The sequence below is a fragment of the Emydura macquarii genome, unplaced genomic scaffold (genome assembly GCF_026122565.2).
Source record: "Emydura macquarii macquarii isolate MOO-44397 ecotype Brisbane River unplaced genomic scaffold, CSIRO-AGI_Emac_v2 contig_1597, whole genome shotgun sequence".
NCBI classification, from domain to species: Eukaryota; Metazoa; Chordata; order Testudines; family Chelidae; genus Emydura; species Emydura macquarii.
The window spans coordinates 959,154-977,554 of record NW_027131734.1 but is presented as its reverse complement, the minus strand read 5'-3'; the positions used below and the strand labels follow the sequence as shown (position 1 = coordinate 977,554).

Here is an 18,401-nt window from a genome sequence, read left to right as displayed (position 1 = left end):
GCTTCTTCTTTCTCATTCTCTGATGAAGCTAGTTGGTGTCAGATAGGAGAGGATAAATAAGGTTCCATATACATATCCAGGGATCTGGTATAAGGAACCCAGAGGCCCCACTAATTCCAATATACATGGTCTACTGGTCAGGGGACACACCAAGGTATTTGGTACCATCGGTCCCTGAGAAGTCATTTCTCGGTGGAGGACAGAATCCATATCTTCTAGAGCTCCTGTCAAAACTAGCCTTCCTATGTGGAAAGGATAGTTCATCTAGAATCTTTGATTTGTCCGACAAGAAGGCAGGTTCTTGTTTAACTAGCAGAGTCACTGGTACCAGTGGACAAGTGCTCTGGCTCCTGGAGGTAACAGGGGAGTGACCTCATGTCTTCAAAGCAGATTCTTCCTCCAGTGTATTGATGCCTGTGAATAAAGTCAGACTAGAGGAGAGAGGAGACTGAGGATAGGGGAGGGTGAAGATCTCCTCTAGAAAGATTTAGGTCTCTGATCGTCCCTGACTGTGGGGTGTACTGGTGGATGAAATTGGAGGATCTGACACCTCACTGGTTATAGTGGACATTGGGTCCTTTCGGGAACGGGTCAGTACCAGTCTAGTGTGTAGAGTCCATAGACTGTGCCAGTGGGTGTTGATCCTTTGGTTAATATGTTGGAACCAAGATCGGTACCAATAGATCCTTATTCCTTTGCACCACACTCTCATGTTGAGGATGTTTAAGCAGACCTCAGTCCTTAGGATCCATGTGTGAGGACTCACCCGAATTGGATGCAGTCAGGAAGGGATCTGGGAGCAGATTCTGAAGAGGATCTGTCCTTGTGCTTGTGAGACTGTCCCTTGCTCTCATGAAAAGCCATGGGAAGGGATTCTTTAGACTTAGAATTGTAACCTTGATTCCTGAGCTCGTGCTTGGATGTGTGCTGCCCATCAACCAAGCCATGTGCACAGTGGCATCTCCTTGGCCCAGATCTGAAGGGGTCTCTTGGCTGTTTCCATGAGATGTTTTCTCAGCTGGAGCTCTCAACCCTCATGTGTTTGGGGAGGGCAGAAGTGACAGAGGTGTGAGCCTTACAAAGGCAGTGATGGTATTTGCTGATCCCTGAAAAGGATGGGGGTAGGAGATGCAGTTCTTAGACTCTCAGACTCCAGGCATGGTCCTTGTCCGCAGGTAAAAAATTCCCTAAGGTGGGGAAAAACTAACTAAGCTATACTAACTATGCCAAATACTAAAAACTATCAACACTAAAAACTATTTACAATAAATTTAAAGGTTAAGTTGAAGATGCACAGAGGGAGCTGTGGACATGGGATATTCCAATTTAGGCCATGTGACAGTGAGAAGGAACTAAAGAGGTGTTGGTCCACACTGCCTTTTACAGCCTCAGGTGGGAGCACAGAGACAATACCACACATAGAGACCAGCACTCAAAGAAGAACATGGGATATTTTTTTAATTTGAACCCACCTGGATTCCCACAAAGCAGACCAAAACCAATCCCAGGATGCATGCTGCTTATGCCTGGGATACCCCCAAGAAAACTACATCCTAAGTTCATAGCAAACTGCTGCCATGTGTTCACACAATGCAAACTGAAAACAGAACAGGTGTACTGTTAGCACACAATTGGTATGATTTGTGTACTGCGAGTTACCTGGCATATATAAAAAGCTGTAGATTAAATTCCCCAAATACACACTCCCTAAGAAGGGCAAGGGGATAGATGTCCTCTATGCTGTGTTACACTCCCTCTAGAGTACACCAGAATCATGGAATATAGCAACAATGGGAACATTTATAGTGGTTTTCATCCAAAGAAAATTCCAATGATTAATCCTGTCAGGACCCTTGTGTGATAGGCATTTGTACACCTATTTTACAGAAGAGCAAACTGAATCAGAGAGTGTATTTTACTTGTTCAAGATCACACAGCAAGTCAGTGGCATTTTGGTGAATAAACAACAACCATTATTCTATTACTTATGGAATGTGCCATTCATTGAATGAGGGATAACATTTTTAGAACTATCATAATGCCTGATCCATAGCCCAATGGAATGATAGCTCATATAATTCCCTAATCCTCTAGAGTTCTCTTCCATCTAGATTAAGAACATATTACATTTCATCACAAAGAGTTGTTGCAAAGAAAATGATCAATATGGACCTAGACTGTATTGTTTGCCTTGAAAAATGGAACAAAGAGACTGGATTGTTCATGGACTTGGTAATGGGCTAGAGTTTTGAACTTTAGGTTGCTGGTTCACATCTGTCCCAGCTATGCCATGAATAAGAGATGATGGCTTTTACTGTACTTGACCTATATAAAATGAATCATTAGTCTTACTTCAGGTCCTAGTGAATAGATGTCTGCATTCCAAAAACGCTCCTCAAATTTGTAATTACTAAAAAAGAGACCTCATCTACAGATTTCCAGGCACATTTACAAACATTAATTAACCGCACAACATCCATACAAGGAAGGTAAGTATTAATATCCCAATTTTAGAGATAAGGAAACTGAGACACAGAAAGGTTAAGGCCCAGATCCTCAAAGGTATTTAGGTGCCTAAGTGTCTTGCCCAAGATCACAAAGGAAGTATGTGGCAGGGATGGGAATAGATACCCAGTGCTATAACCTACCCTACCTTTATGTTCCTGGCACACAGACAGAGAAGTTACAGAAAAACTTAAAATATACTTTCTGGAAGGCTGAATATAACAACACACAAGAACCAAAACCAGAGAGAGACAAAGCAGGCAGAGAGGTACAACTACCTTGCTCTAGGCTGGTCCTTTACAAGCTGACTACTGAAGATCCAGAATGCATGCTTCCCTGCAGGCTATGTCTACACTGCCGGCAAAATTCAGCAGCAGTCAATGGGAGATATGCAAGCTATGTAGAGTAAATTTTGTATCTCCTGTCAACTTCCTAACTTCTATCTACCGTGGCGTCCCTACTATGCTGCGCCAATGGGAAATGCTCTCCGTCGATGCAGCGTTACTCTTTTGTGGCGTGGGTGAATCAGCGGCATCGACTTCTGGATCAATTGAGCAGGTCTCCACTGCTGCTCAATTGATTCCACAGAACTGATCCGGCAGCACCAACAGTGCCGCCATCAATGTAGGCATAGGCTTATACTGTAAACAGGACCAACACACCCCTTAGACTTAAAGCGACGGTGTTTTTTCCATAACAGATCTGATCTGTGGCTCAAATTTGCATGACCATTACTATGTGCTGTACCCATTTTATGGAAACAGATATCTAGAGTCTCCACACAGCTGCAGATCTGACCCCTTTCATAAGCATTACAAAGTCACTTCTTAAGTTGAGACAAAACACACAGACATTATGAAATAATTGTGTATTTTCATATAAATGCTGCAGTGTTTCATATAAGAAAAAACAAACAATAAGTACACTGTATGGAAGAGGTGCTGGAAATAGCTATTTCCTAACGTAAACACTGATTTGCCATTTTTTAAAAAAGCTGTAAACCACCAAGTTATGTTAATAGTAATGTTCTCAGTATTATTATAACCTGTGATTATTACCTATGATTAATCCTACTTGTACTCTAAAACTCTGCACATTTCTTTACTAGATGCTATTACTTAGGTAAAGTGGGATTTTCAATAGTGCCTAAGTGACTTATGATCTAAGTTGCAATGAATATCAGCAGAACTTGCACTCTTCAGTCACGCAAGTGTTTTTGAAAAATCCCACCTGTAGAGTATAAAGCAAGTTGACAGGAACTATCACTGAGGAAAATGAATTAGAAATTTGTGTGAAAGTGATTTTATATGGCAAACAGAGAATTTCTTGGAATTTTATGGAGAGTGGAATGAAATTTCACCACTGATGCTTGAATTCCACACTCATGGACCTTTGTTTGGTTTGGTCTGCCAGAGCAACTCTCAGAAACACTCCAAGAACAGGTCACAATGAAATGCTTCAAAAGCAGTGTCATCAGCTTCTCTCTCCCAGGCAAGAAGTGCAGCAACTGTGCAATATCCCTACCGACACCTACCCCTTGGAGAAGGAGATCATAAACCCAAGCTTAGCTACATGAAGACTAGTCAATGTTGTAATGTTTCACAATGAAATTAAAACTGAATATTAATTAAGATTAATGTCATTTGTGTAGTATTTTTTTCCTGCAATTCCTGGAAAAATACAACGGACCAAAACATCCATTCTATTGCAGATTCTCATAGAATTAAATCCATGTTATTAGCTACGATTCCCCTCACAAGGCTTTTGGCACTCTGTGTACTATACTTATTAGTAATAGATGTTTTAGTATAGATTTTAAGCTTCTGTTTACATAGATGAAAGCAAATATACACTGCAAAACTTCTTCAAATAGTCATGACCATAGCTATTATATTTTTCAGTCAGCTGAAAAATCATACTTTAGAATTTTCACATCTTAATGTTCAGTCCTTACCAGAAAGGAGTATTATTATTTATTATTTTGTATTATTGTAGCATCTAGGAGCTGGATGGACCCCACTGTATTAAGTGCTGTACAAATACAGAACAAAAACAGAGTCTCTACCCAAAGCCAATGCCAGCTTACTATGGGCTCAAATAAAGTTCATTTTAATAGGTTTATCACCTTAATTTAAAAAAATCTGAATTCTTTATATTTTATACTTATTTGTACTCAGCACTTTAATTTCTGGGCTGCTAAAATACTTCTAAGTTTTATAAGAAATTAATTAAAAATGGATTTCTGTGCTCAGTAAAGTTCACTTCTCCTAAATTGAATCATAGCTGAGTTACAGTTTAAATCAACCGTTATTTGACAATTCGTGTCTGCGCTTTACTTCATGAATTCCTCCCATCTCCTCCATGCTCGCCTTGCTGTGGTCTGTCAGTTTGGCATCGCCCTTCTAAGTCCTCCAAACAGGAATTCTACAAGGAAAATTAAGTATGCTTCCATCAGCTAGAGATTTACACACATCTCAAACCACCCCAGACTCCTCTGAACCAGGATCAGATATTCACAAAGTTGGCTTTGATGCTAAGCATCTCAATTGATAGGGCATTGCACTATCATTCCACAAATATGCAGTCTTAGAGTATCGCTTTTGAAAAAGTGCTGCTTCTTTATCATAATTACAGGAGCCTAAAACTAGATTTGCAACTCAAGCGCTCTGAGATTGTATTGGCACATTCTGTAGATTAGTAAGTGGCTCCAGTCTCCAAAGAATTCCCTTATCCATCAAATGCATGATGTCAGTCGACTTAAACAGCTAAAAATATCTGTGGGGTTTTTTTCAGCTCCACTTTTAGAATATCCTTCTACTGTTTTAACTTGGACTCCATCTCAGCTGTGTTACTTTTATTTACTTAGCTCTAATAACTTTCAGGTAGGATAATTAAGGTCATGCTATCTCAGATTACTCAAAAATTGGTGGTAAGAAATGCTTCCCTATAACACATACTGTCTCTCAGTTTGTGTTTGTAAACATAATTATTGCTATTATTAATACTTCAGTAGTGCCACTGTTTTAGACACTGTACAAACTCAATGTAAAAGAAAGTCCCAAAGAGCTCACGATCTAAAAGGACAGAAGCCAGACAAAGTGTAGATAGCAAAGGATACAACATACCAGGAAGTATTCAAGCTGGCAAGTGTCCGGTGCATATACTGTTGGTGATGTGGTTTAGAGTTTTAAATTTAAATATCTCCAAGTGTTCATCCACATAGCCCTTAGTTTGTTTCTTAAACCAATAATGTGCATTATCGTTCAGTTACCCAATACAGCGTATGCACTAACAGTGACTGGAGAATGGAAAAAATTTACTGAAAAGTATATCTGTTACTTATGGCAGAAGAGATGGTATTATATGTATGGATATTTAAGCCTATCTTCATTACAATATGTTCTGGCTACCACAGTCTGGGTGCAATGCAGGCGGGATGTAAAGGTCAACAAACCATCTTTTGACTGTAATAGAGGCAGGGATTTACTATAGGTGTGCTACATTAATATTCTTGTAAAGAGAGCATAATGTATTATTGACTGAAATCACAAATAGGCACCACTTTGACAGTAGAAATATATAGACTATAAGTTGATAGTTCAAAAATTATTTAGACTATAAGTCCCAAAGAACTATATGGGACTACTCCAAACTTGCAATAATGTCTCAGATCTGATATATTTTATATGACAACTCTGGGTACTTATATTCATATAAGTAAAATGGTTTTATTATCATGGTAAAAAAAAAAGTAGTAAAATTCAAAGAAAATTAACTATTCTCTTACATCACAGTACTACACTCAAATCAGAATAATACTGAATGGGGCAGCAAGACTGATGTTTGAACAAAAGAGAACAAATAGATCTGAAGTCCATCAGAAAGGAGCAGAATAGAACACCTTTGATCATATCAAATGAAGAAGAATTTGCAAGGGAAAGGGAATTATTTTTGACTGGTCAGTGCTGTCTGAGACAGAGTAGCAGTATCCAAATAAACTCAGATAAAGATGGACTTGAAGCAAAAATGCTTGCAAAGTCCTGAGCTCAACAGAGGCATCAACTGAAGCAAAATAATTCAGGAATGCTTTAAAAATTACAAATAGTGGAGTAGACTACGGTATTGCAGATTTCTCCCACTGAAGCATGAGTCTTTTCTGTCCAACAACTAGTCACGCTTTAGGTAAAAAGAGTTTTAGCCCATAGGGGCATTCTAGGCACAGGATCTTAATATAGGCTTCAAGTTTGTTGCTAAGAGAGCTTCGGAAGCTGTAGCCTCTCTACAGGAGGCCTTGAAAAGAATAAACAAGTATTCAGAAGAGCTGAACTCTTTCATCCTATTCAGATAAGATATCATGCCTCTCAACTTCTAGGGACTGGAACTTTCTCTTAAGAGGTTTAGAGGAATTTGGACATGAATGGGGAGCACACCATTACATGAAAAAACAGATGAGATGCACTTGGCAAGAAAGGATGGGGAACCACCTGAAAGAAGATACTGGACAATTCTCCAGTTCTCGTGGCAGAAATTATAGCTAAAAGCAGAGCTTTATGGTTTACTAGTTTCAGAGAAATGTGAGAAAATGGTTCATAAGGGTTTTGTATAAGGCATTATAAAACAAAGATTAAGTTAAGAGAAGAGGAACTTTCCTGACAGGCTGACAAATATTGGAAAAGTTGCGACACAGAGGAATTGCCCCGTTATGGAGCCCAGTAGTAGGTGGCTCTGAGAATGGATGTTTTGTCTTGGAGACTGCTCAGTGCACTCTCTGTGAAAAACCATCTTAGAAACATCAACAGCATGGGAAAGGGAGCAAAATGAAGGCCTTATGCCTCTCAATAGAGTATGACATTTTTTATGAGACTCGGTTTAAAAGGTACCTGGTTTCCTGGATTTTAACAGAATATTAATAACCTTTCCAGAGATGCCTTCATCAAACAAGATGACGTTCTCATATCAAACCATCACATCTTGCATTTGTGATAGGCTCAGGATTCAGGAAAGTAGTCATTTTCTTGCTTATTTGTAGGGATCTGTGAACCAAAATATTCTGGGGAAGGGTGTCCAGAAGATTATTTGCTAGCTCAAGTGTTGTTTTTCAAATGACCATTTCTGGTTTTCTCACTATATCCTGTCTTCTACATTTTGGACTCTTAACTCCCAGGGAGCAAGCCTGTCTTTATCTCTGTGTATTGTTCAGTGCAGAATGCACGATTAACACCATACAAATAATAAACAACAACAAACATAAATAATAATTAGTGCCTGACTACAGTGCCATGGGAACTGGACATTCAGAAAGGAACCAGACTACCAGGTGGGAGCTTACATCTAGCCTCCAAAGCCTGAAACTCTGACAGAGCCAGGCTCCATTTCCCTGGCAGGAAAATATTTCTGCTTAAAGCATCTGTCAGAAGATTTACACTTTCTTCTAGCTGGCTGGCTCTGAAAATAAATGGATTCTGTTCCTCCCAGATGAGATAGAAGGCTGGACTCCCAGGAGAGAGTTACACTCCAACTCCTACTTTGGCAGTGCAGATACCCCATGACTGTGAAATTGTCAGACCATATTAATGCTGGTTTCCCTGGAAAGGTGTCCCTGAACATGAACAGAATCTGGCAGACTGCTCTGAACTCTAGTCTATTTATATGAACTGTAATATATTTTTGGTGCCCTCTGGCAACCCAAGTGGCCTTCAGGACAGTCTAACAGACCCATGCTCATTGTGACCAGAGCCCGTGGAGACAATAGTCTTGAAACAATTAGGAGAGGTAGGCTTTTGTGGTGAGAGGGATCAAAATCCATTTGTCAAGGTCTGACACAGTTTGAGGGCCCAGGCTTTGATCAGGAAAAACTGTAAAGTCCAAAGATGGATCAAGCCCAAGAAAACTACACACCAGAGGACTCTGAGAGGCTGAAGAGATTAAGCCTCGGCTGAACCAACATCTGAGACTAGAAATTAGAAATGCTTGCCTTTGCTTTCAGTGTCATTTCTGGCATTAAAAATAGTCTGTCCTTGGCCGCTTTGAAATGCATCCCAAGAGGATAAGATCCCCTCAAAGGAACAGAGCTCTGCTGGATCGGTTGTCAAGTTTCAGGAACAGATCCAGAGTTCATCTCACCCCTACATGGCTCTGCAGAAGGGAGGAACTGTTTACCAGCTAGTCATCTAGATAAAGAACCACTGATATGTTTCAGTAGCTTGTAGTTACTTCTATTAATCTCTTGAGGCTAATGTCAAAATGAAGGGGTAGGTGGAATTTTTCAGTGTTGATCCCCAGGACAAAATTTGGGATATTGTATTTCTAATCCTGGGAGGTTTGTGGCATTTTTAGATTAGCTAAACAAATTGCTGTGTCTTTTTCCCCTTGCACAATTAAGTAGTTCCAGTGGACCTCTCTCCTTCCCAGACTTGTAAAAGGAAGAAGAGAAATGAACAGTCATCTGTTATATCTTCTGGAACTGGATGGTTTTGACTAGTCTTGTGTGTTTGACCATACAACTAGTAGCAAGGCTCATAGAATCTTGCGAAGAACCACAGAACTTCCTTCTTTGGACTTCTGTGTTTTGGGGTGCGGGGATTATGTTTAGCTGTCTGAGTGGGAAGGTTTTCAGGAGTCCTGTTTCATGCTTCTCTCCCGCCCCCCCGAAATATATTTTCAAATTATTTTGGGATTTCATTTTTTATATTGCAAAGTGCAAATGCACACAAATGCAAATAAATAAAATAAACATGCAACTATCAATCAGGATAGAAAACCTCTTGGAAAGTCTGGACCCTGACTTATTAAAGAAGGCAGCAACACAGTTAGCAATTCAAAAAGACACCTCGTGATATATTATATTGTATCATTTGTTTATCTGGAATATATGCTACTTGAAAGAGGGATGGTATTTTTCCATATATTTTGTAGAGTGCCAGCAATCTATTGCTTCTTCTGCAAAGCTTTTGCATGATAATCCATCAGTGATGTACATTCAACAACAGCAATTATATAGGAGGTGGAATAATACCTATGTTTTAAATAATGTGTGAAATCCTGGTCCCACTGAAGTCAATGTTAAAACTCCTATGACTTCCATAGGTCCCAATTCCACACAACATCTCTATAGTAACACGGAGAAAGTGTATGGAAATACAAACCCAGTTAAACATTTGCAAGTGGTATTCTAGCTCAGATATAGATGGGTTGGCTGCTGTGCAGGAGACCTAATTTTAAGAGTACCTAAGTTTGAAACAGGATTTTGGATGTTCTCTCCCAAACTTTAGGTTCAATGTGAATGAGTACTAAAGGAAAACAATAAAATGATTAAACAAACAAATAAAACACTTATAGCAATACATTATCATTAGCTCTGGCAACTTTCGAATACTGGGCAAATGGAAAAAGGACTTGGGATTCAGATTCAAATTCATTGCTTCTGACACTGACAGCACCTACTATTAAATAAAGGATTTCAAAAAACAAACTAGGTTAAAACATTAAATCTTGGCTCCCAATTAAAAGGACAACTCATAGCAAAGAGATTCTGTAAACACAAATCTCTCTGAAATCCTTGGCTGAAAATGTAGAACATTAACAATACCTTGGATTATGACAGAGGAAAAAAGAGTCCCTCAGTGAAAATGTTTGTCATCAATGTAATCCCACCTTTAATTATAATTAATGTTAGGGGCTTGTGTGTGCTGGAATGGTAATACAATGCAAAGAGTTCAACTTCTAGGAAGGAACATGCTTCTGAATCATAGCAAAGATTGATCTTAAAACCTCTGCAACAAATAATAATGTATAAACCTGTCAGAGATACAATGAACTAAAGACATTACCATAGCAATAACTTAACTACTGACAGTCAGCAAGCATCCTGAGAGCAAGTTTTCCGAAGGTTTTCTTTTACATTTACTAAAATGCCCTTCGAAGTAGGTCAAAATTGATTGTGTGTGACCCATGCCATTACATTTTGCAGTAAGCCAACTTCCTAAAGAAAAATCTAAATTTTACTTTGTTGAGCTTACAATGAGACTATTATAATATGTTAATTTTCCATTTTCAAACATCCAGTGACTAGGTAATGAGTGAGGCTAACAGTCAGATTAAAGAATGTAATAGGACAGTGTTATGTATTCTTTACGTGTGTATATTTATAGTTAGACAACTATTAATACATGTTACATTGATGTGCAGCAGCCCTAATTAGGATCAGGGTGCCATTACGGTTGGTGCTGTATAAACATATATGAAGACACAAACTCTGACATGAAGAATTTACAGTCTAAGGCCTAGATAATGGAATATGCACAAGCCCTGCATAGGGGAACTACAGAGCTGCACCACCTGTGGTTGGGGGAGTGTTAGCGAAGATTATGCCATTAAAATGCTGGGAGTCTCCTTTTCCAAATTGTATGAAGTTCCAATATCTAGTCATAAAAGATCATGAGACATTGGACAATGACACTGGTTCAGGACTCAATATTGTTGTTCTATGCAATTTTGGGGGAAATACCCCATTAGATAGAAAATAAGCAAATGTTCTCTGGTTTGTTGATTGATAATATATATTAAAATGGCAGCTGTGTGAAGTTGCTCACAGGCTCGTGACCTTAAAAATATACCTGGCAGAGACGGATAGTTCAGGAGGTCAAAGGGGCTCTTTATCACAGGATTCTGTGGAGTCAAAATTTATCATATAGCTCTGCAAATTATCACATGGACACCACTACCTCATGCATACATATAAGCATATTATGAACCAAATTCTGCCCTGACTTACATCCTTATGACCCATGAATTCAGTGGAGTTGCCCAGTTATAATGGAGGGCAGGATCTGTAGTATATACACTATGGCCAGATTCTAAGGTCTATTAAACCAATATATATATGGAGTAATTCTGCTGTAGTATACTGACTACAGGCTGATCCACTTATTAATTAATTAAAGATGGCTGTCCCTGAGAGAAAATATGATTGTTTCAATTTTTATTATAACTCTAAGATACCACACTACAACTGGCAATGTATAAAATACATCAATAATAATACAACTAATAAATAATAGATATTAATAAATGCAGTGTTTCCACTGAACTGCTTCAAGACAGATTGGAATGGAGAAGGAGAGCCGACCACATATAGATGAGATGAAGGCTAGAAGAACAACAACTAATAAATAATAATGTCTTACAATAGAGTGGATACCATTAAAAAAACCCAGCATTTACAACCCAGGTACCTCAGAAACTGCAGTATCTTCCCTTATGTAGAACAGGAGACAACACAGAAAGTCAAACATTTTGGAGCAGCATGACTATGCTGAGTTTGTAATGGCATCACTATCTTATATGCATATAGTCTGTTATCTCCTGCAGATGTCAAAGTGCTTTATATAGGTGAGTAAGAATCACCATCTCCATTTCACTAATGAGGAAACTGAGGCAAAAAAAGGTGAAGGACAAAATTTTCAAAAGTTGCCCCCGATTCTGGATGCCCAGTTAATGACCTCTTGGATCTGACTTTCAGAGGTACTGAGCACAAAAAGATCCTATCAACTTCAGCTGGAGTGGTGTCTGCTCAGCAATTATGAAAATCAGGCCCACAGTGTCAAGGAGAAACTGAGACCACGTTTGAACTAAGGGAATTGCCTATGGTCACCTAGCAAATCAAGAGTGGACCTGAAAACAGAATCCAGATCAACTGACTACCAGTCCTCTGCCCAATCCACTGGGCCACAAAACCAACTAGAAGTACAGTTTCTTTTAAAATCTGAAAGAAGAAAGATGAATTTGACTCATAAAGGACCAGATCTTGCAAAGTGTTGAGCATTCTCAATTCACATAAACTTCGATTCGAACCTCCCAAGAGGTTCTGAGCACCTCTCAGCATTAGCTTCTCTGAAAGTAAAGTATTATAAAAAGGTATCAGGTAAAATCCTGGCCCCATTGAAAAGAATGATAAAATTGCCATTGAGTTCAGTGGGCCAGGATTTCATTCATGGTTTTACAGTAAGTTGTTGAGTACCTTCTGTGAGATGCATCCTCTAGAGTGACACCCACTGATTCAAGTGCGAGTAGTGGGTGCTCATGACCTCGCAGGGGTGCTCAGCACCTTGCAATATTGGGTCCTTAAAGTGGCAATGAGCTAAAAACTCTATAAACAAACAGAGAACTGATGGAGATGCTATAGCTTTTTCAGTCTGATAATTACAATAGAGGAAACATTTAAGGACTTTTCTCAAGACATAATAAAGCATTCCTCAGCTAACCTGGGATTTGCATTTTTACTCCTAATGAAATTTTACAAGCTAAAATGCAATAATACTGTCATTGACTATGCACTATATTTACAGGAAAATCCTTCTGTTCGCCTAGCAATGTGCTAATTTACTGTCAGTATTTGTTGTCAACATGCTGTAAACAACTTGTCACCCTTGCTGACCCAGTAATAGTAGTAGCATATTTTCTTGCTGGAGATTTTGCCTTGGGAAGACTCTTGGGACAACCCCACAAAAGCTGGTGGATATCAGAGACATGCTGGGGGGGACACTCTTGCTCTTCACAGGGAGAATGCGCACTGCACTACTGACTGCAGGACTTTTCAAAATCCACATCCAACTATGCCAGAATCTGAGAATGATTGCCTCTAGAATAAAGTAGTGGCTAACACACCACCTTTCATTTCCAGTTCCTTGATGGCAGTTGTAGTGTTAACATATCTCCTAGCTTACCAATAGCAAGTAATAGAAGAGTAAAGTGCGGGCGAGGGGAGGGATGGGAGGAGGAAAGCTTCCAATTTCGCTGCACAGATAATTATATTTATAAAATCTCTCTCACACAAAGCATGTGTTCCTTCATGATTATATTTAACAATCTTCAGAGATATTACTAGTACTGTCTTTAATGTATCATGCAGTTTTGATCTGTTAGTCAGCCCAAATCCAAACTCATGATGGTGGATAATGACTAAAGAATAACTACTGTGTTCAAGAAAACTATTTTCCCCCAGAATCTTTAGATAATGCTTACATGAGTGACACACATAAAAAAGCAATGGAGCAACTGAGTAATGCTATTATTCACTGAATTAATATATAATTAGAAAACAGAAGTGATGGAAAATTGGTTATCACTTGATTTTCTAAGAATCAGACATGTGAACTCATTCTATTAGCTTCTTAGTACTATATCTAACTCTAGTCTATCCCAAAGGAGGAGTATATGGTTGAAAGAACAAAATAAATCTACTATCATTGTAAGGAAGAGTTTGAAATCAACACATGGTTCATGGATAAAAATGATTGACAGCTGAAATCCAGGTTCTGCTGAGTGGTGTTGGAAAAAGATTCCAAATAAGGTTCGTTTACCCTGCACCAGATAGAAAAGAGATCCACGCAGGTAGTTGGGCAGTCTCCAAGTTTTATTTCTGCAGAGGTCAGACACTTCCCAGCAAATCCCTGGAAAAATCATGGAGCAGGTCCTTAAGGAATCCATTTTAGGGCACTTGGAGGAGAGGAAGGTGATCAGGAACAGTCAACACGGATTCACTAAGGGAAAGTCATGCCTGACCAACCTGATTGCTTTCTATGATGAGGTGACTGGCTCTGTGGATGTAGAGAAGGCGGTTGATGTGATATACCTTGACTTTAGCAAAGCTTTTGATACTGTCTCACACAGTATTCTTATCAGCAAGTTAAAGAAGTATGGGTTGGATGAATGGACTATAAAATGGATAGAGAACTGGCTAGAGCATACGGCTCAACGAGTAGTGATCAATGGCTCCATGTCTAGCTGGCAACCGGTCACAAGCGGAGTTCCCCAGGGGTCGGTCCTGGGGCCGGTTTTGTTCAACATCTTTATTAATGATCTGGAGGATGGGGTAGATTGTACCCTCAGCAAGTTTGCGGACGACACTAAGCTGGGGGGAATGGTAGATACCCTGGAGGGTAGGGATAGGATACAGAGTGACCTAAACAAACTGGAGGATTGGGCCAAAAGAAATCTAATGAGGTTCAACAAGGACAAGTGCAGAGTCCTCCACTTAGGAAGGAAGAATCCCATGCACAGCTATAGACTGGGGACCGACGAGCTGGGCAGCAGCTCTGCAGAAAAGGACCTGGGGGTAACAGTGGATAAAAAGCTGGATATGAGTCAGCAGTGTGCCCTGGTTGTCAAGAAGGCTAATGGCATATTGGGCTGCATTAGGAGGGGCATTGCCAGCAGGTCACGGGAAGTGATTATTCCCCTCTATTCGGCATTGGTGAGGCCGCATTTAGAATATTGTGTCCAGTTTTGGGCCCCCCACTACAAAAAGGATGTGGACAAGTTAGAGAGAGTGCAGCGGAGGGCAACCAAAATGATTAGGGGGCTGGAGCACAGGACTTATGAGGAGAGGCTGAGGGAACTGGGCTTGTTTAGTCTGCAAAAGAGAAGAGTGAGGGGGGATTTGATAGCTGCCTTTAACTACCTGAAAGGGGGTTCCAGGGAGGATGGGGCTAGGCTGTTCTCGGTGGTGGCAGATGACAGAACAAGGAGCAACGGTCTCAAGTTGCAGGGCGGGAGGTCTAGGTTGGACATTAGGAAAAAGTTTTTTACTAGGAGGGTGGTGAAGCACTGGAATGGGTTACCTAGGGAGGTGGTGGAATCTCCATCCTTAGAGGTTTTGAAGGCCCAGCTTGACAAAGCCCTGGCTGGGATGATATAGCTGAGGTTAGTCCTGCTTTGAGCAGGGGGTTGGACTAGATGACCTCCTGAGGTCCCTTCCAACTCTAATATTCTATGATTCTATGATTCTAAGTGGTCAGTGTGAGACCCCAAAGGCATGCTCTTTTGCATATTTATACAAACATAGACAAATAAATTATATATCCATAAATTCTTAATGCTTAATGCTTATAGGTACATTCAAATTATCCCTATTACTATTGGCCTACTTCTTCTAAAGGTATTCGTTTTTTGTTATGTTAGCATATGTTTGTTATGTTAGCATAGATTTCAGCTTATCTCTCTGGGCTGCTTGGTCTCTCTCAAGGCTATATAACTAGTTAGAACCAGTTGAGGCTATCTCCTTGCTTCTTCTAGGAATGCTTTCTCTGACCCTGGTACAAGACAAACACTGTAAGAACAAAAGGAGGGGGCAGGCGATCTCTACAAAAAGCAGAACACTAAAAAGAACTAAAATGGAGTAACTGTGGTCAAGCAGACAATTACTTTCTTTCAGTGGCAGTAATGTAAAAGTGAAACCACAACTGCTAAATCAGCACAATTTACCAACAGTTCAAAAGAGATACAGATAGGAACTACTGGACTACTATCTAAAGGTGTTAGACCTGATCCCAAAAAGCAGGTGTCTTCCTGATAGGCAGCAAATGGCATGCCCTCAATTGCCAGTGAAGTCAATGGGAGCTGAGACCACTCAGAAGCTGGCATGAGGCTCTTAGCATCTCTCAGGGCTGGGCCTTTGGTCTTTACGTTGTAGTAATATGGAAACATTGGTGGATTTCAGAATGCAGCCAGGAAGAAACTTCTAAAATATTTTGCAATAACATTTCCCCAGGGAAATTTGCCACTAGACAAAATTAATTTTCTCCTAGAAGTTTCACTCTAAAGAAGATCAAGGAAAAGAGAGTCTTTATGACTATCTTGGAATCACAGAATCATAGAATATTAGAGTTGGAAGGGACCTCAGGAGATCATCTAGTCCAACCAGGACTCAAACCAGGACTAACCTCAGCTAAATCATCCCAGCCAGGGTTTTGTCAAGCCGCAGCTTAAAAACCTCCAAAGACGGAGATTCCACCACCTCCCTAGGTAACCCATTCCCTTGCTTCACCACCCTCCTAGTGAAAATTTTTTCTTAATATCCAACCTAGACCTCTCCCACTGCAACTTGAGACCATTGTTCCTTGTTCTGTCATCTATTATCATTGAGAACAGCCTAGCCCCATCCTCCCTGGAACCCCCTTTCAGGTAGTTAAAGGCTGCTATCAAATCCCCCCTCATTCTTCTCTTCTGCAGACAAACAAGCCTAGTTCCCTCATCCTCTCCTCATAAGTCTTGTGCTCCAGCACCCTAATCATTTTTGTTGCCCTCCGCTGGACTCTCTCCAACTTCTCCACATCCTTTTTGTAGTGGGGGGCCCAAAACTGGACACAATACTCCAAATGCGGCCTCACCAATGCCGAATAGGGGGGAATAATCACTTCCCTCAATCTGCTGGCAACGCTCCTACAAATGCAGCCCCAATGTGCTATCAGCCTTCTTGGCAATAAGGGCACACTGCTGTCTCATATTCAGCTTCTTATCCACTGTTACCCGCAAGTCCTTTTCTGCAGAACTGCTGCTTAGCCCGTCGGTCCCCAGTCTGTAGCTGTGCATGGGATTTTTTCGTCCTAAGTGCAGGACTCTGCACTTGTCCTTGTTGAACCTCATCAGATTTCTTTTGGCCCAAGCCTCCAATTTTCCTAGGTCACTCTGTATCCTATCCCTACCCTCCAGGGTATCTACCACTCCCCCTAGCTTAGTGTCATCTGCAAACTTGCTGAGGGTGCAATCTACCCCATCTTCCAGATCATTAATGAAGATGTTGAACAAAAATCAGCCCCAGGACCGATACCTGGGGCACTTCGCTTGTTACCAGATGCCAACTAGACACCAAGCCATTGATCACTATCCGTTGAGCCTGATGATCTAGCCAGCTCTCTATCCATTTTATAGTCCATTCATTCAACCCATACTTCTTTAACTTGCTGATAAGAATACTGTGGGAAACATTCTTAAGGGGGAATGGGTTCTAATCCATTTAGAGCACTTTATTATTTTCATCAATGTGGGTTCGTGCAACTCCTCTTAAGCTTTAATGGGTGTGACACATGGCACTGATTGTACAACATACTTCAAAGACCTTACTTTTTAACTCACTCACCACTTTTCAACATACTGAGCACTCCTCACCATCACTACTGTGCTATTTCACAACATCTGCTAAAAGACCCCTAATTTGATTTTTAGGTAGAATGTGGATGCTCAACTTTCTTAAACATTACTGTACCCACACTGGGATGAATGTATTGGATGTAGGGTGTTCCAACAATTCTCAGATTCTATGGCACTCAAGAAAATAGTTTAAAAAAGCAGGCAGAAACACAGCTGCTTCCCTTTATTCTCCTGTTTACAAGATCAGACCAACATTACAGCTATATATTGACATCACTTCACATGTCAAACTCCCACTGATGTCAAAGAGTTCTCTGAATGAACAGAAAGCAGTTTATGGCCCTTACTGTGCAAATAATTCTACTACAATCTCTTTTCTTTGAAATGCTCGCTGGAGTGCCTTAGGATTTATTAGACTTTTCAAGGACTTGGCATCGATTATGGGGCACTGTACTCACTAACCCCGCCCCTCTCCCCCACACTGGGTATCCAGAGGCAGTACATAATTGAAATGTAAATTCTGAATTTCTCTCTCTCTGTTTTATGGTACAGAAATTACTTCTTGATCACACATTATGTCATCATGTGCTTTAGCATCGTGTTTGCATTGCTTTATGTGAGGGACATCACTGGTCTGTTGGCAAGGCACATAGCTACATTAAGAGAGAGACCCATAGCTGGCATTATCAATTAAAAAAAATTCTATGTTTAGCTAAAGGAACAAATTCACACTGCTACAGAGACAGACTCATTCTGTATGGTTCACAGGATCTCACATTTGAAAAGTCGCTAACCCAGTTTGTGCCCACACTGTACAGCTATTGTTGTGCTAGACCCAAACTACAGAGACCTTTTTGGGCCCTGTTAGGGGGTAGTCTTGAACACAGTTCTAACATTGCTATAGCCTAGTGACTCAGTACTCCACAAACAAGCGCCGACCTTCTTAATGGAACATTTATGCGGAGTGC

At 40.3% G+C, this 18,401-nt stretch overlaps 1 protein-coding gene across 5 annotated transcripts in view; it reads right to left on the bottom strand.

Moving 5' to 3' along the window:
• Positions 1–18,401, bottom strand: part of SMYD3 (SET and MYND domain containing 3) — a 601,699-nt gene that overhangs the window by 88,122 nt on the left and 495,176 nt on the right. The window lies entirely within an intron of this gene.